This window comes from Epargyreus clarus, unplaced genomic scaffold (genome assembly GCF_041222505.1).
Source record: "Epargyreus clarus isolate Ecla_fem2 unplaced genomic scaffold, WU_Ecla_fem_2.2 ptg000008l, whole genome shotgun sequence".
NCBI lineage: Eukaryota > Metazoa > Arthropoda > Insecta > Lepidoptera > Hesperiidae > Epargyreus > Epargyreus clarus.
In genome coordinates this window covers 4,670,252-4,694,221 of record NW_027332216.1, presented here as the reverse complement: position 1 = coordinate 4,694,221, position 23,970 = coordinate 4,670,252, and the positions used below count along the sequence as shown (strand labels likewise).

The 23,970-nt window shown below is 34.5% G+C and overlaps 1 protein-coding gene and 1 long non-coding RNA gene across 3 annotated transcripts in view; both read left to right on the top strand.

Annotated features, from left to right (window-relative positions):
- The first annotated feature begins 5,008 nt into the window (after positions 1-5,008).
- LOC140744209 (uncharacterized) overlaps positions 5,009-23,970 on the top strand; it is a 154,071-nt gene continuing 135,109 nt past the window's right edge. For both annotated transcript variants that reach the window (XM_073075719.1, XM_073075718.1), the window contains exon 1: positions 5,009-5,173. The gene's annotated coding sequence lies outside the window, so the exon portion shown is untranslated. The remainder of the gene's footprint in view (positions 5,174-23,970) is intronic.
- Positions 9,928-11,080, top strand: LOC140744199 (uncharacterized). Its single transcript, XR_012102533.1, has 2 exons — positions 9,928-10,133; positions 10,400-11,080. It is a non-coding gene; the product is annotated as an uncharacterized LOC140744199 (long non-coding RNA).

The window sequence follows — 23,970 nt, the reverse complement described above, 5'->3', positions numbered from 1 at the left end:
GATTTGAAGGGTGTGGTAAGGTAGACATACATTCTTTTCGGAGGATTTGTAGCCGACCTCAGGTAGTAATCTTATCTGAGATTGAATATAAATGCCCGTGGACGGCAGTAGCCACTTACCACCAGATGCACTGCATGCTCATTTGCAGCTTCAATATTATAAAAATGTACAGGAAGTTTGGATAGATACTAAATTCTCTTTGCGTATAGAGTCATAAAAGTCATAAATGAAGTAAACACCCCATTCATAAGCGGTGAGCCTTCGTGAAAATCATGAATAGGATGCTTATTATGCGGCGTGTCAGCCCAAACGTCAACATGGCAATGCTTGTATGGACTTAAGGCAGGTTTCATATGAACGACTGTAAGCTAACATACGAGCGACAGAACGTGCTGACGGGCGTCGACTGTTGCTAGTAGTTGCTAACGATCGATGGCGACCATCGGCAATGGCTCGCGATAGTCTGCGACGCGGGCTGTTGCCACCTATTATCTGCATGCGGCAAAACTATTAAAAATCATGAATAGGATGCTTATTATTATGCGGCGTGTCAGCCCAAACGTCAACATGGCAATGCTTGTATGGACTTAAAGCAGGTTACATATGAGCGAGTGTAAGCTAACATACGAGGGACAGAACGTGCTGACGGGCGTCGACTGTTGCTAGTAGTTGTTAACGATAGGCAGCAACAATCTGCGACTGTCGGTGACGACTTGCGACTGCGACGCGGGCCTGTTGCCGACTCTTATCAGCGACATGCGCCAAAACACCGTCGTAGTTTTAAAATTGTATTTCATCAATTGTCGCTGACGACAGGTGACGACGGTCGGTTGCAGTCGCTGACTATAGGCAGCGATCGTCAACGACAGCTAGCGACGACGACGATGGTTGTTACCGACCGCTGATACTGCACCCAACCGGCGCTGCCTGTTAGTGTCTGCCGCCGAACATCAGCAACTGCTACAAGCGCCTGTCGCTCGTCTGTAAGAGACCTAAGAGGTTGCTTGAAATAAATACAGACTTTAAGATAAAAGACCAAGGCTTGTGTTACTCTGTATCAGTATTGTACGTTTGGTGAACTAACAATTCTGTTACAACAATTTGAATTCTAACAGGTCGGTTGTAAGTTTAAAATATTCTATGCTTAGAGGTTCTAGTGAGCCAGCCATTACGTTTTCTATGGAAAGACATTGTTTTTATGCTCAAATAAATAGTAAGTCACTTCCGCGTACATTCACATCGCACTTCACCCAATTTATTCTGTCTGTCTGCACGTGTTTCGACTTTACAATCCTTATAGGCGGCTCGCACACGCTAGATTTTGAAGCACGCGATATCTTAAAAAATATGTTTATTTATTCAGTTAAACGTTAATGAAATACGAAATGGCGATTTTCTCACAAAAACTAATCGATTTGGTTGTGCATGTTTTACTTGTGCGATTTTAAATGTGCGGAGTCTACATGCAAGCCTATTTTGTTAAAAGTTCGCTGTGTGTTCTTCCTTAGGTTAATATTTAAGGACGCATAATAGCTCAATGAACATCCTGAAGTCAATAAAGTTTCTTTTCATCGACGTGTTTGACTATACATTTTAGTTAGTTATGCATGTTAGTTAGATAACTTTACAGGAAGACACTGCTGCGCATTTTTTGGATTTAGTCTCTTAATCATTCACCACGATATCCACGAGAATAGACATTTTGAAATTTTTGTGCTTATTTGGGTACAATTGAGAAGGTATTATTGGCTAACAATGAACATTTACCACGAGGTGTATACAGGTATTCGTTATTTTCATTAACAAAAAATAGCATTCGTTATAATAATATAGCTATCAAAATATATTAGGCTAATATATCGTAACGCAATAAATGTAACGTGTGCGTCCACCCTAACAGTACTCAACTGTAGTTTTTTGCACTTGAATTGTTAAGACAGAAGTGTTTTATAGCTTGTTTTACATACTATTTTAGGATTCCCACGTAGCTAGTTAAGTCCTATTAGTCTAGACGCTTAGTAAACAAATAGCTGTGGGAATATCTATTGTGGCTGTCGCTTTATCAGCTTTATGAAGTGAAGTGAAGAGGCGTCAAAGTAGCAGTTAAAAGAGAACATGGCATTAATGATGAGCTTGGTAATTATATGCAAACTGTTTTATAAGATTGAAGAAGCGAACAAGTAGGTATATAGTCCCCTGATGATAATATATTTTTTTACTACCGCTATTTCTGCCTAATAAAAGCGGTGTATGTGTGTTAAACGCTGCTGTGTTCTGGTTTGAAGACATTTATTATAACTATTTTTTTCTATTGAAAAGGGATTTTACATGAAGGTGAGCACACTCCTTAGGACTAAGATGGTAGCCTTATGTGTAAGTAATCCGGCATACACACCCTTCTACTGAAACGCAAGAATTGCTTCTCGCTGGAAATAAGTGTGACGGTGAGGCCCTGTACCCTTACCATGAGTTTTCAAAACATCCCACAATTTTACGTTACGATTACTCAGTCCATTATTCTGCTCCGTTTGCTTTAATAGACTGAGCAAACGTAACAATAAGTATGTGCTCAAGTCGTTTTGTTTACCTCACATGTTCGCAAAAAACAAAGACATAAATAAGAGAGATAAAGCGACATTTTGTCAACTTAGACATTTAATGTTACGTTACTGACACTATAGTTCTTATATAATCCGCTAGGGGCGCTGATTGTAATTTGTATGGGCAAATTCGTAAACAAATACCAAAACAGCCATATTTGTCAAAAAGTAAAAACTCATGGTAAGGTACTGTTCTATTCACAGAGGTACCTAACAACAAATGATCCTATAAGGGTTCTGTTTTTTCCTTTCGAGCTACAGAACTCTAAAAAAAGTCGGTTACATCATATAAATGTATTATTAGGATTTCTATACCTAAACCATTAGAAAAATAGTGAATCCCACGCAGTTATATAAAATAGGATACTGGGATCTAACTATGAAAGTATAATTACACTTAGATAAACCCTGTATAATGTGTTGATAAAAATGTCACGAAGTATGCGGCTTCTGGCCAATCCTTACCTTATACTTGTTTAAAACCAGACTTGGAAACCTTTGAAGGGAAAACGGATGTCAAGACGAAATAGATAAGATTAGGCTCTAATGAAGAACGATTTTATGAAGTTAAGTATGAGCTATGTAAAATGATCGCTATTTTATATATTCTTACAGATGTCGGGCTGATGTGAATCTACTTCAAAAACGTAACAAATCTTGAAAACATCACCATCTATGGGGACCAATCTATCAACCAAGGTAGATCCAACTGTAGTTCCACTCCGGCGACACCACTGCCACACCTATTTCTGCCTATTAACAGTAGTGTTAAACACCGCTATGTTCTGGTTTGAAGGCAGTAGCCACTTATCATCAGGTGGACTGCATGCTCGTCTCCTACACCTATATGTATTATAAAATAATGTGGCCCGCAGGGGTTACCTTTTCTTAGGTACAGGAGATAAAAAGCTGATAAAACTTACGTATCGTATAAGAAACCTTTTAATAAATACTCTATAAACTCTACGTTTTCTATATAAGAATAAAACATCCGATATTATATGACTCTAGCAGAAATTACAACACAGTATAACGTGTTTTTGCATAATCAAAGATACAATTTCACTGTAATACACTTAATTTCCATACTACATATACATACTACATTTGATATACTATTAGGTATTTCGTACACATGAAAAGATAAGGTGGTAGAACCCTTAGGGTGCGACTCCGGCTGCACTACTGCCACACCTTTTTCTGCTTCATAACAGCAATGTTAAGCGCTGCTGTGTTCTTGTTATAAGGGAGACATACTTTTCCAAGGCGTTCCAGCTTAGTTGTCAGGGGTAACGGCGAGTCTGTGGCCGACTTCAGGTAGGAATATCTAATCCTATCTGGGGTTGATTACAGACGTCTATGGGTAGCAGTAGCCACTTACCACCAGGTGGACTGCATGCTTGTCTGCTACTATTATAAAAAAAAACACAATCTATATAGAAAAATACTAATCTAGCAGAACAGCTATCTGTTAGCGCATCGTCGCTAAAATAAATGGATTTTCCTTATACGATTACTTCTAATGCATATGCTTCATAGCACAGGAAGCTTGAATTAAATTCAGTTAAATAAATCTTTTTCTGAATGACATTGCTGAGAAATGTACTCATTGGTAGCATATTATTAACTAGCAAGTAATAAGGGGAAAAGTAAAATAAAATATACATATAGCTGTCAGTTAAAAATAGTTAATAGTCTAGTAATCGCTTAGCCGTAGATTTTATGGCTAGTTATGACTTTGTTAAAGGTAAAGTTTTTAAGCAACCCACCCTAAACATCTGTTTAGGTACCTACAATCATTTTGTTCATACAAAATAATAAAATACATAAGACATACAAAACATAAAGAAAATATTTTATTCTATCCAGTTTATAATAGAAATAGGATGTTTGAGAGGTAGTAGAAATAGAATGTTCCAACTGGGGAGATACCAGCGCTATATGTATTTCTGGAGTACAACAGTTTTGGAGTTTCGATGGAAAGATGCCGTATGACACGGTCTCAATCCTCATGAACCTAGTTTGTTTGCTTCTTAGCTAAATTTTAGAAAAAGAAATCAATCTAAACAAATTGCAATATCAAATTTGTTGAATGAACTAAATAAATAATGTTCATATCTAAGCCAAGCATCCAAGAGCGAAAGTACTCGTAAATGGGAAGCGCCTATAACCCTATCTGATTGATTTTAAACGTCCTTTTGCGCTAGCGGACCACAAACTTTTGCATGTTCTGTATAAAAAGACCCTAGAGCGGCGATAAAGGGCAGACCAGACGTTTGCAAGTTTTGCTTTAATAAAGCGGCGATAAAGGGCAGGCCAGACGTTTTCTACCCCCGAAAATTGTCTGGTCACAATCGCGAAAGCACCCTGCTGTCCGTATAAACGTGAGAGCGCGTCGCCGCGCGCCACTCTCGCAGAGTTCCGCGGCGCGCGCGCACCGTACACCGCGACGGGGAGTGCAGTGACATTTGTATTTGTAATATTATTTTTTGCATTTTATTTTTTTAATTTAATATATTCAATATACCCAAGCTGACTTTGAACTGTGAGTTGTGCGTTACAGTGTAGCATTGGTGAGTGTTTCTTTTTATTTTTTATTTAATTTTTGTTTGAATATTTAGTTAAAATGTGTTTTAGGTTGAATGAAAATACGTTGTAAATAAAAATATTACTAATTAAAATTAAAAATTACAGAAGTATTTAATAGTAAAGAAAATAATTTATAAATAAAATTTTTGAAATAAGTAAATAATAGAAATAATAATTTTGAAGTAGCATTAAATTATTTATGAATCACTCAAACAATTTATAATAGCAATCGCAATCAAAATTTTTTATAATCAATAAACTTCATTTTAAACGTATAACATTTTCAATTTACCAATTAAGTTCTACATGAAAAATATTACGGACATTTTTTAAACAATGTGGAACTTATAATTTTAAATTAAAGCGAATAATTTTAAACAACGTTATTATACACTACTACAATTAAAATTCGTAAGAATAGCACGCCTATTTAATATATTTAATATACTCAATATACTTTAGTAAGGAAATAGTTCATCTACAAAAGCAATCAGGATTTCTTCAAATGCAAATCGTTGTTCTTTACAACAGTAGCATACATTTTTATGCACCATCTCATTATCCGGTAGCATCGGCTTATAAAAACAATGTTTATTATACTGACAATGAGCACATTAGCATCAATACATCTCTATTAATATTATTTGCATATGCTATGCACAAGTCGTAAACTGTGTATGAGCATGTCTTCGTTATCATATTAATGAACAAATCATAGGTTTTCCGGTGATAATGATTATTTTCTATGCATATAGATAAGCTTCAAAATTATAACACATTTCCACGGTATAAAACGGTAATATTATTTTAAACGTTATTATTCAAAGTTTACGAATTAATGAATAGTTCCGTCACTTAAAAATGTTATCTACGGTTTATAAATTTTCTGAAAAAAAAAAATTATCAATGTCGTACCTAAGTGTATAGAGTTTCAAAGGATATTATGAAAATATCGAGTTAGAATTTTTTTCATTCATAATAACCTTGAACATGACATCTTTTATTACCCCTTATCCTATCAACGTGCAGAAATAATTCTCGTTATTTTAAATACAGTTCGGAATTCTATTATTAGAAATTAAATAATAAAGTAGAATATAGCGAATAATGTACTTCATAAGTCTTACATTATAAATGTCGCGAAAGGTTCACAAAGTCAATAAATATAAAATTGTTACTGAATGAAAATTAGGTACTATTTTGCTAACATTATTTTATATTACCTCATTGAAATTCGTATTCATGATAATAACATTGTTAATATAACATTATAAACAGTTATGGCAGAACTTTAAGCCGCTCGATAATGCTTATGAGTTAATAAGCGTATGTGCTTTAGAAAAAGCTTCGTAATTTTCTTTCAATGGCTCGATAATCTCTTATAATCGCCTCGCACGAACCTCTTGCCAGAAGCGAAAAATTATAACGGTTTTGACACCAAGCCGACCAAGACATCGTTAATATGACCACAGAATAGTAATTTAACAGATCATGCTTTTTTGGTTAAGTTCGTAGATGGATCACTTAATAGTAAATGGTTAGAGCAGGTGAACATTACCATCAAGAATTTTGTATTTTCACTTATAACGGTTATCAAAAATGAAATAACTATGGATTTTCGGTGTAAGGATTCGTATACGTACGATATTAATAATCAATCTATCCAACTTTTCCTTGCCATAGTTCAAAATTTCTAGGAGGAAAAGTAGTTAAATTTTAATCTCTGGTAGCAAAACATTATATTATTGATATAATGTTAATGTTAATGCCTACATTAGGGCGATAAATATTTATAATATTTATATAATTAAGTTTTGGTAGTGCTACCGTATTTTTACTTAACATTTTATCCATAACTTTATTGCTAAAATAAAACGATTTGTGAATGAAAAAGATGTGTTTAGATTTAAATATAACCTACTTTTATTACAAAAATATTCTTAAATATGTTATGTAGAGTGCCTTCTAGTGCAATTGTCACTGCACAGCGTCTATTTATACATAAACACAGGACATACATCGGATTATGGAGATCCGTTCTAGATATAGGCCATCCTTAAAAGGCAATCAGCGGTGTATCCGATCGGGTTTATGTTCTAAATCCATCACATTCGCAGCCTCCACCGGGACATAAATCCACCTGGTAGAGGCTACATGTGGACAACTTAATGCCGAGGTGTGATTTTATTTTTATATTGTTTCTCAAATTTATAGTACTACGTACTCTTCTTAACTTTTGAAGTAACGGCGATCCCTTTAAAAATCTGAATAAAGATAGAACAAAATAAGGAATTTGGTATTACAGTCATAAAGGTGATGTGGTGGGCTAGATTTTGTTGTAAATTCTAGAAGCACTTTCAATTTAATATGACAAGTAATCACCGTTAAGTAAATTTTATTCAGTTTTCTCTACAAATGATCTCAAGGATTGCACGTAGCCCACTTTGAGAACCCTGCTCTATACTATTGAATTTGTGGTCAGAAGTTAGTAGGCACAATTGACAGCGGAAAGCACTTCTACCTAATACTTATTCTGTTAACTAATCGTGTTTCGGGTAGCCCCTAATACGTGAAAACATTACAATCGATTATTTTTGCTTTCTTAATTAAAATATGATTCGAACCAATTACTCCACATTCATGTTACCGTTTTGAGTAATCGATTAAGAAATCGTTTTACGCACGTTTCTGTGAAAGTGTCAGATTATAGGTGTAGATGAAAGTCATACTTTGGGGACTCTGCAATATTTCGCTATATCGTGGTGTAGAGCTGAGCCTTGTATTATATATAGTGTTAAGGCTCGTGTATTGTGGTGTAAAGCTGAGCCTTGAATTATATATAGTGTTAAGGCCCGTGTAGGGATTGAGAGTGTATGGATCTTTCTTGGATGAAGGCTTTATTGTAACTAACTTATTAATACAAGGCTCAGCTCTACACCACAATATTTTAAAACAAGTTTTATTTTATAAATCCCGATGAACATTTTTTAATTCTTACAAATAGATGGGAACACCATGTTTATGCTAACGTTTAACTAAAGTTACGCTGTAAAATGCGAATACCGAGCAAATAATTTATATACGAGTATGTCCTTGTACCATACATGTAGTTTACAATATAGAAAGTAAATAGAAAATAAAAAGGGATAGACAAACCGTAAACGATGTTTTATTATTCTTGTAAGTGTCTTACAAGCATACGGCTATTGGATTTCCGCATACGTTGTTCTGTATATACCTATATTTTTTGTATTTTGTAGCCAAATGCATTAGAAGCCTATCTTGTTCGATTAGCGGTTGAGACGCTTCATATTATGGCTAAAATGATTACTAAGGCATAAAACATTTTCATGGTTAATAAACTAGCTTTAGACATATTGTCATTTCCGGATATCATTGGATATTGATGAGCAAAACAGATTTATTGGCGAAGTTCTATTTTATGGGAAGAATAGTAAGATTAACCATTTAAGTAGAGGTATTTTAGAAATGTGCTTGGGTTATATAACTATTCATTGTGACCAGGACTGATCGACCATTTACGTAGAGGTATTTGTGAACTATGCTTGGGTTATATATTTAGTCATTGTGACCTGATCGATTGTTACAAACAAATAATGTTTATACGCGTTTTCATGATGCCAAAACATAAAAGCCGTTTTATAATCTACTTAATATAAACCATATTCTTTATGGAATTACTTAAATGGATAAAAGTTTCAAGCGTTTGTGTTTTCAAGATTGTTTCTCCCTTAATTACTTCAAGAATTTTTAGAGCATAACAAATTTAAAAGGTATAAAGTATCGTTAAACATAATATTTGTCTAGTGTTCCTGAGATTGTTTCTAGATGAAAACAAGTAAACCTCAGGTTGTACAGAATACTTAAATAGGACAAAGTGTCTCGGTAAACTACAGACATTAGACATAGACAGAATCGCCCGAAACCGAATCGTCGCGATATGCTTGCTATAAGGGAGTATCCTTATACGAATTTAACCTTAAACGCTTAACGCTTTCTACACTCACAGCCCCACACAAGGATTCCCTGTATCGTGGATGCTATAGACACACACAGTGACAAATACACAAACACCCAGACCCAAAACAGAGACCTAATTTATCATTGAGATATTTGTCTGGCCGGGGATCGAACTCAGGACCCTCTGCGCGTCAGACCGGTATGGTGACGGCCTCGTCATGCGGGTCGTCGATCGCGCTTTAAAATAAGTCTCTCTATAGTGAGGTGTGTTGAAATTATTACATAAAAATGGATTAACTAGCCTATATAAATGACGAACATAAACAATTCCATTTTATACAGCGTAATTGAAACGTTGTCACACGAGACCGACTCGTATTAATGAGGAGTCGTGTTTAGCGAAAGGTAATTACTGCATGCATATCGATAGGAAGATAAATTGGTCCGCTCGGTAACGTCACTGATACTCGTAATTTTATAGAATTAATCATCTGATACTTGGTTGGATGTGATAAAACTGCGTTATGTTTGAAGTAAATGAATTATGTAGACAGCCTTATAAGGTCACTACAGTTTTTTCAAGTCTGGGGCAGGACCAAGGACATGCATAAGGCAGTGATAGCTTAGTGGCTCACAGCTTCGTTTAACATTAAGCTGTTAAAATCCTAGATACGCCCCTCTGATGTGCGTATTAAAAATTGATATAACGGTGAAGGAAAATATCGTGAGGGAACCTGCTGAGAATTCAATAACCCTTTACACCCGAGATGATATGAGCGTGAGTTTCACTTTAAAAAAATTCCCACGTGATAGCTTCTTATTTTTCGAAACGCAACCGATGCCGATCGATCGTGAGGAGAGTATCGCACGTGCTACCGGCTTAGTGAGCGGGGTGCAGGCGGTCAGTTGTGCTAGGGACTCGTCCAAAGATGGCAGATTTTTTCGACCCGCGCACTGTCACAGGTATATAATTATTTTTGGTATTAAATGTTTAGTATCTATTATTAATTATAGCTAATTTGAAAGCTAAAAGAACACTAAATACGTGGAATTTAGTAGTTTATTCGATTAACTTGCAATTTAGATACAATTAGGTTGCAAATTTCAACTGTTACGATCGTGTGCCTACGGTTGTTGGTGCAGAATAACGTTTGATGAAAATGCTTTTATTGCTATTACCAGTTATGTGTAAGTTTTGTCAATATCAATTTTGTTTGTTTCAATTTTAGGGGTACATTTAAATGACGATCATATTTTGCCAGTGCGGGGTGAGGAGAAATGTATCGGATATTGAAGATCTTCATGAAAGTGAAGAGCTTTAACCAAATAGATTAGAAGAGTTTCAATTTGAAGAATTGTGCCCTGAAACAGATCCAAAAGCACATGCAGACCCTCAAATAGAAACTGACCTAGAATTGGATCTGGAACTTGAGCCTGAACCTCAACCATCTACTTTAAAATCATCCCTAGAAATTTCTCGCCGCCGAGCATCTTCACGTCCAACATATCGAAAAATAGCTTGGAAAAGAATACGTTTTCTGTCTTGAAAAGGTCTACACATCCCTACCAACATCTCCAGTAAAGTTTCCAAAGAAATATTTTTCTTAATATTTTAATTATGAGGCTCTTGATATGTAACCAGATGCACAAATTTATATTATCTAAGAAGAACCGGTCGAAAACTTAATTTAATTGCAATAGATATGGCTAAAGTTTTCTCCATCTGCATTATCATTGGATGTATTCCCTAGCCAAGAATACCTACGCCTTGGAGACCTGGATTTAAGACGGAGGCAATAACGGAAGAAAGAAGAATGTTGATTTTCATAGAATTACGTAGTTTAGGTTTCATTGCCAAGACAGTTTTTTTATAAAGACTAATGAAAATAAAGACAGTGATGTTAAATATCTCCAAATTGTTTTAAATTTCTAATATTTTTTGATAAAAAACTATTTTTTTTTGCAATTTTCACGATCGTGAGTGTGACAGTTCCCACCGGAGACTCACGATCGTGCGGGTCGATTTCTGGATTACGTATAAACTCTGGATTTTTTTTCGTATTTTTTGTGGATCCCTTAAGCTATATAAAAAGCCGTAATAAACGTTTTGAATCGGAAATTGCGAAAAAAAATCTTCGGGTGTAAAGGGATAAATCAGTTCTAAAGACTATTCGAAGTCTATCAATTCGCACTTGGCCAGCGCGGTGGATTAGTTCTAAGCCTCTCTCATATGAACAGACAGTGCCTAGCAGTAGGAAAATAATGAGTTGACGTAGATTATATTATTAAAAAGACGCAAAATTAAATGCTAATTATAATCATTAAGATTTCTCAAAACCCGACTTCATGAATGCCTTCTGTGACGAATAGTACTCGTAGTGATTAGTTAGTCGTGTACCAATTTAACTACGCGAATTAACTGTCGGTTCAACCCAGTTGTTATCTTGCGCATTTACTGCAAGCGGAATGTAAATGGCTAATCAATGTTTTAGAGGCCCTTAGCTACTTATTCTAGTAATAAAACAGTATACAGAATAAGGTTAGGTATAAGAAGGTATTCCGGTTGTGTTCCATTGGAGATCCCGGAGTTCTCCACCAAGCGCTGAGGACGGCCACCGGGGGGGTTTTAGTGCGGTAAAAATCCCACATAACCCGGCGTCGCTCCCACGTCGTCGGGTACCTTTTGAAGGTTTCCCCCTCGAAAACGAAAAAGAAAAGGTATAAGAAGGTAGAACTCTCTGTGGTTCGACGGCGGCACCACTGTCACATCGATTTCTGCCTAATAACAGCAGTGTTAAGCGCTACTGTGTTCTGGTTTGAAGGGTGTGGTAAGGGAGACATACTTATCCGAGGCATTCTGGTTAAGAACGCTTTTTATTTAAACTTGAAAGTGTAAAATAGGTATTAAAGTTGTATAAGTGTTCGCTAAACTCTGTTGATACCACTAGACCTATTTCTTATAGAAGCAGTGTATATAGAGAACCATGTGAGGACATTTACTTTTTTCTGAGTAATCCCGTAGTGCTACGAGATTGGGTTCTTCAAAAAAGTGCAAAAAGTTTTCAACGCCGGCGATATATTAGCGGCCCCTCTGATGTTGTAAATGTCCATGGCGAAGTTTCCACTTTCTATCAGGTAGTATTTGTGCCTTACTATACGTGGTGATAACAGGTAAATAAAATTGTATGAGATACTCCTCAAAAGGTTGTCTGTGTTGGTCTTTAGCTAAGATTCATATCGTATTAGTTAAAGTGGCTTTCATATCTGTAGGAATCCTTTTAAGGTATTAACCTTTACAAAGTATTTTTTGAGTCGTAGAATAATGTCAATTTGGTTTGGATCATGTAAAATAATGCATGATTATATATAATACTCTAACATACTGTAAAACTTGAAAGACTTTGTATTAAGAAATAAATGTTGATTAAAACTACTCGGTTCCAGTTTTTCCTGTACTGTACTGTAAATGTTGACTGAATGAGTAAAGGACACCTGTCAACGAAACTACAATTAAAATTTAATGCATTTTTACGAGTGTCGTTTCTTTCGTCAAGTGGAATCACGTAATTTTGTATATCTGGAGGCACGGCAGTGCCTCCGCCAAGTCGAGCCAAGGCCAAAAATAGCGGCACGGCCGTAGCATTCTTTTCTCGAAGCAATTCGGCCCATTTTTGACCCCCTGTAACTTCGTTGCATATGAAGCTAGAAGTCTGAATTTTCAGGAGCCAAGCAAGCATTGTATAGACACGGTGTATTAACAATTTCATAGAATATTTTGCATATGCCATTTGGTGGTCACAACTATCATAAATCACAGACTTCTAATACACATAGAGTAGTAACTTTCATAAAAAACAATTAATTACAATTCAAAATTGAAATAAGGAAGAGTAGCATTATAGATTGAGTGCAATTTTTAAACACCGCGTAATAGAATGTTAGCACCATTTCTTTTTATGTAAGCTTAAATATTTATCGTAACGAATTCGGTTACATAACGCATACGTGTGAATCACGTAGCTGATTGGCTTTCGTACGTGACTGTACTCTTAATGGGTTGTGAAAGAATGAAATTTTGGTTTATTAAATTTAGTATTTTGTTGTTTTGTTATGAAAGGACTGAGGAGTAAATTGAAAGTTTGTTAGAAATCGCGTTGAATGAAAGCTTGTGAAATGGGTCGATTTTTAAATTGATTGGCGGTAATAATGTAATTCATTGTTATTTTTAATAAAAAAAAACTAATATTTGAGTGTGTAAAGAAATATGTTCAAATTTCAAATTTAGAATTTAATATTTGAACATGTATCTTTTATTTCTTAAACGACGGATTATCCCAGCCGTGATTAATGACACAGTGGGGGTATTAAACACCTATATTCTCTCCTTCTATTTTTTACAGTTCAAGTTGAAAGGAAATCTTAGCACATCTTTTAAACCAGAAGACTACCGCTCTAGAAAACTAAATACTTATCTACGAGTACTATGGAACATTAGGAATTCGGAATATCAGTAATTCCTCAAGCGAACTAGATACAAACTTAGATTGCGTACTATTTTAGGAGTAGTTATTGTGCCTGACCTACATGTTAGTAGGGCGAATCGCGCCTTATTCGTGGAACGAGATAATACCGTTGCGTGTCAAGACGGCTTCCCGACTGACCCGTGTTCACGCGATTACCCCGGCGACTTCATTCTATCTCGAGATAGGACACAAATGGGTAACCAAGTGCGAACTGATGTTTAAATTGATTAGCGCGTAATACGGTGTCTACTGTACTATATTGTAGACATTAGGTGAGAAGTAGACTTCGGTTTTGTGATAGTTTGACTCCTCTTGAGGTGATTCCGTATTTTTTGTTTCGTCATAAAATTGTCCAAGTGCTACGCAGAACGGGTTTCGTATTATCCTATTTCAAGCGAGAGTTCAAGACTTAGACTTAGTTAGAGACTTGGAATTAAATTTTGTATTTATTTTACAATTTTTAACGAATTCATATAAATAAATAATAAAAAAATATTATGCTGTGTATTCCACATTGGATACTACCCACTACCATTAAAATAATTCGAATACAATAAAAGTTTTTTTTTTAATATTTTTGTGTAACACTCATCAACATATCTCCATTAAAAAGCAAGTATCGCCTTTATTACACATAATATATTTTGCTATTATCTAATCTATCAAAGTGCTCAAGAGCAAGGTTACCAGAACGCGCATTGCTTGAACTTACGAAGTAGTAAAACCATGAAACTTTAAAGCTTTATGGTAATATAGCGTATAAGCCGCGATTATAAATAACTAATTGGAAAATAGCGGTTGATACTAACAACAAGGTTGGCAAAATAAGGTGGTAAAATTAAAAAAAGGCTTGTAAACAACAATATGTACGATTTGCAAAAAAAAACGTATGAAAAATATCTATGCTATGATTGGTTCAATAAAATCTTACTTGAAATGGTTAAGTTGAGACACTCTTGTGTATAATTAAGTAATGTTATGCAGGTAATGAAATAGAAATAAAAAAAAAACCCGCTTGCATTTCCATATTCCATTCCTCGTACTCGAGTTAAAGACATCATCATCATCAAACTATCCTACTGCTAGGCACAGGTCTCCTCTCCGAATGAGAAGGATTAGGCCATAGTCCACCGCGCTGGCCAATTGCGAATTGGTAGAGTTGAGATAGGTGCCTTTGAGATTTTTTTCATAAATCTCTCATGTATGTAGGTTTCCTCACGAAGTTTTCCTTCACCTTTTAAGCAAGTGATCATGCATTTTTAATACGCCCGTAACTTTGAATAATCAAAGGTGCCTGGGATTTGAACTACGAACCCCTCGATCAAGCAGCCGAGTTTCTAAACCACCAGGCTATCACTGCTTTTTAAAGACACGATATGACATAAGCGAGATGTCATATAAGTAGCAATTTACAGATCCTATCTTTATTAGCACGGATTACGTCATTAAAAAAAACTTAGTTCTAATAGCAACCGTTTAGTTAAAGTCAATGACCAAACATAAAATTAAGAGCTATTTAATGGTTGAACAGGTAGCGGTCATCAATTTAAATAATTTGATTAATATTTTAATACACTCGTCACTCGAATTAATTAAAAGCAGGAAACAAAAAAAATATTGAACATATCTGAGAAATATCGAGAAATAATTTGATGATTGTTATTTCTTAAACTGTGCCCGAAATATATCATTCTAAGTATCCGGAATTCGATAAATATTTTATTTATTATCACATAAATTCAATAAAACCGACCACTGTCTGTTAACAGTATTTTTTGCCACTCAAAAAAATACCGGGCGACGACCGTAACCTATCGGTCATGAGACTTTAGAATGTTCAACTCATTTTACTTTTTATTAAAGAAATGGTTACCTACTACATTTACACTATACATATGATGCGTGGATATAGATTTGTACATTTAAGAACGGGTGCGGCTTGGTTCCAGCCTTTTTATATGAAATATAGAAGTAGCAGACGAGCGTGCAGTACATCTGATGTTAAGTAGCCACTGCCGCCCATGGGCACCTGCAATCAACGTCAAACAAGGCAAAAATTCTAGTCGACCACCGAAGATCGCCATAGATGCACCGCAACTCTGAGGACTAACTTGGAATGCCTCAGAAACGTATGTCTCCCTTAAACTACCATACACCCTTCAAACTAGAACACAACAGCGGTTAACACTGCGGTTAATAGGTTCTTAACATCAGGTTGACTCCTCGCCTGCTACTCTTATAATATAAACAAAATGTTTACTCAATTAATATGCTAAATATGTTATTTCATATATTTTAATCTTCTTGCTTGTTTATTCTAGCCACATACACAACGATCTAGACTCAACAGATATCTAAATGCATTATTTAGAACTAGAACCCTGTTAAGATGTGTGTCAGGTGGGCCAACTATTTATCTTTCTATCTACAGTAATAACAAATTATCTAAGTTTTTCTACATAACTAGTATACTACTACTTACTTACTTCACTTGTACTAAATACATACATAACATGGGTAGAAATAAAAAATGGTCGACTGCCCCATAAAGAAACAAAATGAGCCTCATCAGTCGGAATGAAGTTTTTCTAGCATCATTACCACAATTACCTACTTATTTTTTCCATTCTCGGTACATTTCTGCGTACGAATGTGTCAATATACTTTTTATTACAACTTAAATATTTTACTTGGCATTCTTATTGCAATAGTTTAATTGTCTTGAAGAATGTTGTGGGTAAATACTAAGGGATTTTAAAGAAATAATAAGATAAAAGAGAAATAGACGCAAATAAATGTATATTAGTTACGTCGTTTTCTTTTCCGTATTTGGAGAGCGTCAAAAATTGGTCAGCATTATATGGAGCATCCCCTATATTACTAAAGTATTTATGTATTGTAAAAGTTTATTTTTTATAGATAATACCGTACGTAATCTGTATAATTGTAAATAATCTGCGACATTTTAAGCGAAACAATTGACAATAAAAGATTATGTCCTAAATTAACAAGTTCACAAAGATTTTGTTCCAAATTAACATCCTGTATAATCCCTTTAGTACTTTATTTATAAGTGGTTCCCACGCGTTCATGGAATTTAGCGACTTTTAATATTACTTTATAAATACCAGAGAAATAAAAAAGCTATATGAAATTTTGTGAATAGTTTTTGAATTCAAAAATTTTGTAGTTTGTAAAATTTATCTGGCGAATATTATTATTATTATAAAATTTATCTAGAGAATTGAAAATTTCATTCCAAAAATTTAGTTATTTTTCAGGATTGTCCGTAATGTTAACAAAACTAAGTCTTGAGCTAAGTCTAAAAGCCTTCAATTTTACAAAGCTCATAAATAAAAGACTAAAGCGTTTCGTCTGCTCCACTGTCTACGGCACTTACAATCATGATAAGTTAAAATTGCCGTACAAATTATTCGAGCACGCAAGCATTATTGTACGATACCTCATTCTGAAGCTTAAAACTTTATTATGGCAGCATAAGGTGTATTATAGAACATTGTTTGGGTGGTAATTGAAATAATGGGTTTATTGTGTTTTACTTTAGTTACCGCTGCGAACACTTTCGCTTCATGAAACATTACATTGTGATGTCCAACTATTTGATGTCTCAGTTATGTGTCTGGCCCGACAGCTCAGTGGGAATCAATTTGAAAATTAATTATTTTCAAATTACTGTGTGTCAAAGCAATGTATTTTATCACGCTTGTATTAGCTTCATTTGTATGTAACTAATAAAATGTAAAATGTACATACTTCAATTTAGCAAGTTGATATTAATTCACTTCTAATGATCGTATTATATTGTTTAAAATTTAAATGATCGTATTATATTGTTTATTGTTTAAATAAAATTTAGAAATTAAGATGACAAAAAAATTCGTTATTAACGAGTAGTTACAAAATAATAAATTTCATGGTTTGTACTACTACATAATTTAATTGAGCACATCATGGTAGTGGAAGGAAGGTAATGGAACTCTTCAATGGTCACTAGTAAATCGGTCAAGTTTAGGCTCATTTTGTTTGTTTTGACCAGTCCGTTAAACGACACTTGGAGACAAGATGTGACGATAGAACCGGAAAAATGGTTATTGAAGTCATGTTTAGTCTTTTACGACTATATTTATTATACGCATATCCACACAATAATGGCGTTTTGTCCGGATGATATGATTGATTTTAGTGCAATACGTAAAATATTCTATTGCAAAACCTTCACTTACTCACGACTTCTCAGAATGAGAAGAATTTACAGTTAAATCCATGCCAACAATACTGAATACATAATCTCTTAAATAATTTATTTTATTAGTTATGTCAATAAGAATAACGAAAACCATAAATCAGTTACTCATAAAGCTTGATGGAGGAGGATTATAATTCGAGGACCTGCACACTTATAATTGGAGGAAAATTTTATAGCAATTTTTTTTGTATACTGTAGGAGTTGCAGACGAGAATGCAGTACACCTGATGGTAAGTGGCTACTGCCGCCCATGGACTTCTGTAATAACCTCCAGATAGGAATAGATATTTCTACCTGAGGTCGGCCATAGATGCGTCGCTGTTCCTGGGGACTAAGCTGGAACGCCTCGGAACAGTATGTCTCCCATCCCGCACCCTTCAAACCAGAACACAACAGCGCTTAACACTGCTGTTAGTAGGCAGAAATAGGTGTGGCGGTGGTGCCGCCGGAGTCCAACCTCAGAGGGTTCTACCACCTTCAGAAATCTCGTCTCTAATTAATATTGTAAGTCCTGATTTAGTAGAAAGGTACCGTACAACGGACAATGAATGATTTAGTAGGTAAGCCTAAGTCGTCGGAGATATGCAAATGCTTGTTCCGGAGCATTATTAAATCGCCTATATTTGGATATGTGGAGCAAATTTTATATAAGAACCATGTGTATGTGCAAATATAGACGGGCAGGAAAACAATAAACGCAATGGGATGAAAATAAAAAGAGCAGCATTCAATATATAAGGCTTTTAAGCGAATGATGTATCATTTTTATTCGGGTAACAGTTGTTCCTGAAGTAACAAATATGTCAAAGTTTTTTGGTTTTACTTTTATTTGACTCATACTTTAACAAATTTTTGACTATTTGTGTATGCACATACAAATTATGCCTTACACCGAATATTCTCGTTTTTTGGTTTACTTTTATTTGACTCATACTTTAATTGGAATATGGAAATGAAGATGATAAAAATTTTAAAATAACTGTCGTCTGGAATTTCATTTCATATGACGGAGGCTAATTGGAACTTTGCAAAAACACACCACCAACAACAACACCAGTCGATTAAAACTTTAATTTATATACAACGAGGGTCAACCAAAGCCGAGAGTCCAACGAAACGAAACTTATTAATAAAAATGTAGAGTAGGGTAAGGTGCAATACAGTCAGCAGAAGCCTTACCGACTATTAACATTCAAAAGACGGTGAAAGCTACTTATTTGCATTGCGAATTAGAATATCTATAATTACCTTATTACGATCGTACGAAATTAAAAAGTCTCTCTAGTCTGTGCTGAAACGTGATCAATTTGTCGCACAACGGAGAGATAAACTAAATGTCGTAAATAAAATTGTATCTTATGGACATTAAGAGTATCTTGCACACTTATCAACTTCTCCACTCATTACTTCCTCGGTCGTGGATGCAACTGAAGATCTGGCCTGAAATAAATTGCGCGAGACATTCGTGAGAAATACTTTCAAATTTAAATTAGATTTCGTTCACTCAATTAAGTTTAAGTCCGCCTCTGATATTTATATAGCGTATAATTATACCTACCTACTCGAAGCTCATTTAAATTTTCCGTGCGGAACTATGTGGTTTTTAGTTTGAGCAGTTATGACTACTTGATAAATGTAATTAAGTTTAATACTGAAATTTACTATAATCAAAATAATCTTTAATCCAATTTTCACATCGTATTCATACTAAAGAAAGCTTAGAGATAATTTTCTATGCATAGAAAGTGTGAGATATGTTCTAAATTTTATGTAAGTACAGATTAAATTGCAACAATTCTAAGATAACTAAATCTATAACCATTTGTTCGGGTTATGAGCCGGAGTGGCTTTTAAAGCCGAAGTTAGTATTACTATTTCCTTGAATGTTCCTAAATGTTTCTCTCACAGACCTGTTTTGTAGTATCTCTGTTTACATTTTATTTTACATTTAATATAGGTAACTTCTTTTTCTTTGTAACTCCTACGAAACATTCCTAAAATTCGCAAAAAGGGACTAAAAACTTGCATTTATTTTACCTTGCATCATAATTAGGTCTACTTAGGCTATTGTTTGTATAGTGAAGAATAATGTGTTACCAATACGGAGTTTTACGTATATCTACTAAATTATATTGGTGATGAAAACAAAGACTTTAAAGTTAAAAAATAATAAGTTAACCCTTAATTAATTTAGCTCTCCCATGTAGTCTAAATATATATAACTCAAAGGTGACTGACATAGTGATCTATCAACGCACAGCACAAACCACTGGACGGATCGGGCTGAAATTTGGCATGCAGGTAGATGTTATGACGTAGGCATCCGCTAAGAAAGGATTTTGATCAATTCTACCCCCAAGGGGATAAAATAGGGAATGAAAATATTACTTCGTAACGCGAGCGAGGCCGCGGGCAAAAGCTCGTTCAGCCATAAAATACTTTTGCTAATGATTTGCATCCAATACTTTATGACGTTTAGATCACCTTCTCCATTTTTAACTTAATCATTTACATTACCTTACACACAAACATGAATAATCTTTTTATCTTTAAATCCCTCCCTATTAAGTTTATTATTATAGTCCTACTTTTAATTTCTTTACATTCTTAGTTAAATGCTGGCTACTGAAGACCAAAGCGTGAATGTGGATCCAATATTCGAGTAAATTATAGTTAATGATATGTATGTCTGGTGTACTGAGGCGCTTCTTTAATTGTTGTTTAAATTAAATAATTACAGTGTGCTAACTCGAGAATCCGACATAAAACGAAGTGGTAAGACGGGTACATGATACGAAAAAAATAATCAAGTGCGAGTTGAACATGGTATATGGAGGGTTCCGTATTATCAAATTAGCATTTATTTTTTATTTTGTATTTGTTATAATAGTAGCCACAGAAGTAAAGAAATTTAACTGTTCATTAGATAAAGCGAAAAACGCCGAAAAATAGTGGTTTCTTGTAACGAGACACCCTTTTATGTTTAAGCTCTTTTATTTTATATATTTGATATTATAGCGACTATATTTATACATATTCTATTAAAATTTCATGGGCCTATCTATCTATTACGGCTCCAGAGGTAGACCCCTATGTCAATGGGACAGAGGGAGAAACAGCAAAAGCTTAGCAATAGAGTTCTGTTTTAAGTGTACGGAACCCTAATAAGCCGTTTAAACATTAAAATTGTGAACAATTAAGTTTTGCTATTTTATGCATGCCTAATTACGTAGTATTATTTCGTCTCCATCTATTTGTAGCCTGTTCATTTAATATTTCCACCGATTGTTTTGTTTGTTTTAATGCCTAATTATAGTTTGAATCTTCGTAATTAATTAACTGGTCGCGGCTAGTTGTAGAGTAATTAGTGTATGCGCCCCTACATGCTAAACATAATTGTTTTCTGGCGTCATATTTTTTCAGTTCCAACCAGCGTAACGAAGAAAATCTATGGTTCCAACTATGAACTGCAAACTTAACTTTATTTCAATTATATTTCAAGATTTTTAGTATTGCTTATATTTTCCAAGATATTAGTAGATACAAGAAAATTAATACATGGAAATTATATGTAAGGTTGCAATTTGTTAAAACAATGTACTTAAATATTGTAACATTCTTGTTTTAATGTATGAGTGAAATATATACGTTAGTTTCGTTTTCGATTATATTAATTATTGGCAGAAGTCATCTATATTTTACATTATGAATATATTTAAATTTTGAGTACGTTGTGCTATACTTACTATGCTTCAAAATAGATATTTCAATTATTTCGTAACGAAAATCTGGGCAGTATCTCTCCACAGTAGAATAAAGTCAATTAGGTTACTAATAATATTTAATTTTGAAAATTAGTTCTCATTAAAATGAACACCTGGTGTTACGTTGTGTTCCCAAGGTCCCATGCCGTCACGTTACCAGGATCATTGACCTCTGGAATGATATGTAATGATGGTAATTGACAACTGAAATTATATGAATGAGCTACTATCATGCACTTGCATTTCGTAGCGCGATGGGTAAAATATATGAGAAATGTACTTAGTAATTCTAATTTTTAACTTCAGGTTATTAGTGGTTAAAGTATTATGTCGCGGTAAATGGTAGGGTTAGCTATAGAGACTACATTTCTTACAATTCGAAATTTTAATTTTAATCTCTGTGTGTCTTACAATTCACTTTTTTAAAATTGATTGAAATTGAAGTGTGATAGCGTAGAGATAATAATATTATATTTCAATTTATTCGTCTAAGGTACTTTTATATCTACAGAAACTGAGCGTATCAGACACGTGTCATTTTAGACAAAATAATATTCCTTACACTATATGCATTATATTATTATTTGTCACTATATTATTATTTATCGCAACACGGTCATACAAATAAACAGAGAGATTGTATATAAATACTATTTTGTCTGTTACTACACGTGTCTGTCACGCTCTAAGTCTGCAAATATAAATAAACCTTATGGGACAATGCCTCTTGAAGTAAAACTTCAATCGCATTTGGTTTATGAGGAATACTTACCATCATATGGACTGCATTCTAATTTGCTACTTAAATACAATGATAACTAATATTCGCGCAAACATAAATTGGCAGATTAAGAAAGGATTTATTTAATACGATGGTTTTAAGAAACAAGTAATACTATATTTGGCTGGATTGCAACGTTAATAGTTATTGAAGATAAATGGTTGTAGTAACTTCAACAACATTGTAGCGAATGCGGTTTGACTAGTGATTTAAATGGTTCTCGCTTCTGCCCAGCGGCAGGTGAAAGAATTAAGCTTTTAAGTATTATTAACTTACAACCTAAGACTACACAAAACTCTAGAAGTTCCATATAAATTCCGTTTTATTATTTGTTTAAGAGAAGTCGTAAAATTGGAATAAAATGTATTCCGCCATTTAATACAAATCAAAAACAATCTAAATCACGCCAATTTACGATGTTGTGTTTAGAACCCTTTTTTTTATTTTTTTGTTTACGAGGGGGAAACCTTCAAAAGGTACCCGGTGCCGTGGGAGTGACACAGGGTTATGTGGGATTTTTACCGCACTAAAACCCCCCGGTGGCTATCCTCTACGTTGCCAAGAGGACTCCGGAATCTCCTACGGAACGCAACCGGAGTCCTCTGAACGCGTCGCCCCTTCGGGCTCCACCCAGGTGAGCTCCAGGACTCGCCACACCGTCTGGTGTTTACGACGGTATGCGACCACACACACCGCCGTCCTCCGGACGGCTCGACCTCCCAATCTTGCCGCCCACAACCCCGGAAGCCCCCTTTTAGTCGTGTTTAGAACCCTACGTAGGTTACAGTGTAAAGTGTTGAAATAAATATTTTGTATTTAAAACAATATTGTATCTGCTAGTACTATATTGCAATAACTTACCCAATATGTATACAATATAATAATTATAATTCCACTACGATATTAAACTTTTCTATTTTTAGTTACATCTATGGAAAGGCTAATCAAAAGAAGCATGAGGGTTAAAAAATAAGGAAAGAATTATGTGTATTCTGTTTACTTTTTATATTCTAAGAAAAAGTGCGAAACGATCTTTTATTATGCCTTGTGTAGAATTGGAGTTTTTTTTTAAAATGCTCACATACAAATTGGTAGTTTGTTGTTTTGTTTAAAGCTTATCTGTGTAATCCGAGTAACTTCAAGATTATTTTCAGCGGCTTAATATGTGTATATTTTGAGTGAAACTTAAGAAACTGACTTATAAAAATCAAATATCTTTTAGAATATGTATGTAGCAGTGAGGGCTCAGCTTGTTTACTATTGCTAATAAAACGTCTGAATGAAATAACGAAAATGTTTGAAAGCATATAAGCTTTTGTGAATGACTCTACTTCACTCACGTAGCCGCTGTAACCGTACAAGTACTCACATTGCCACGAGAATGAATGCAACCTATGTACATAAATTCTTTACGCCTTCATGTAATTGTGGGGTACAAAATACCGCAAAATACGGAAGCCGACAT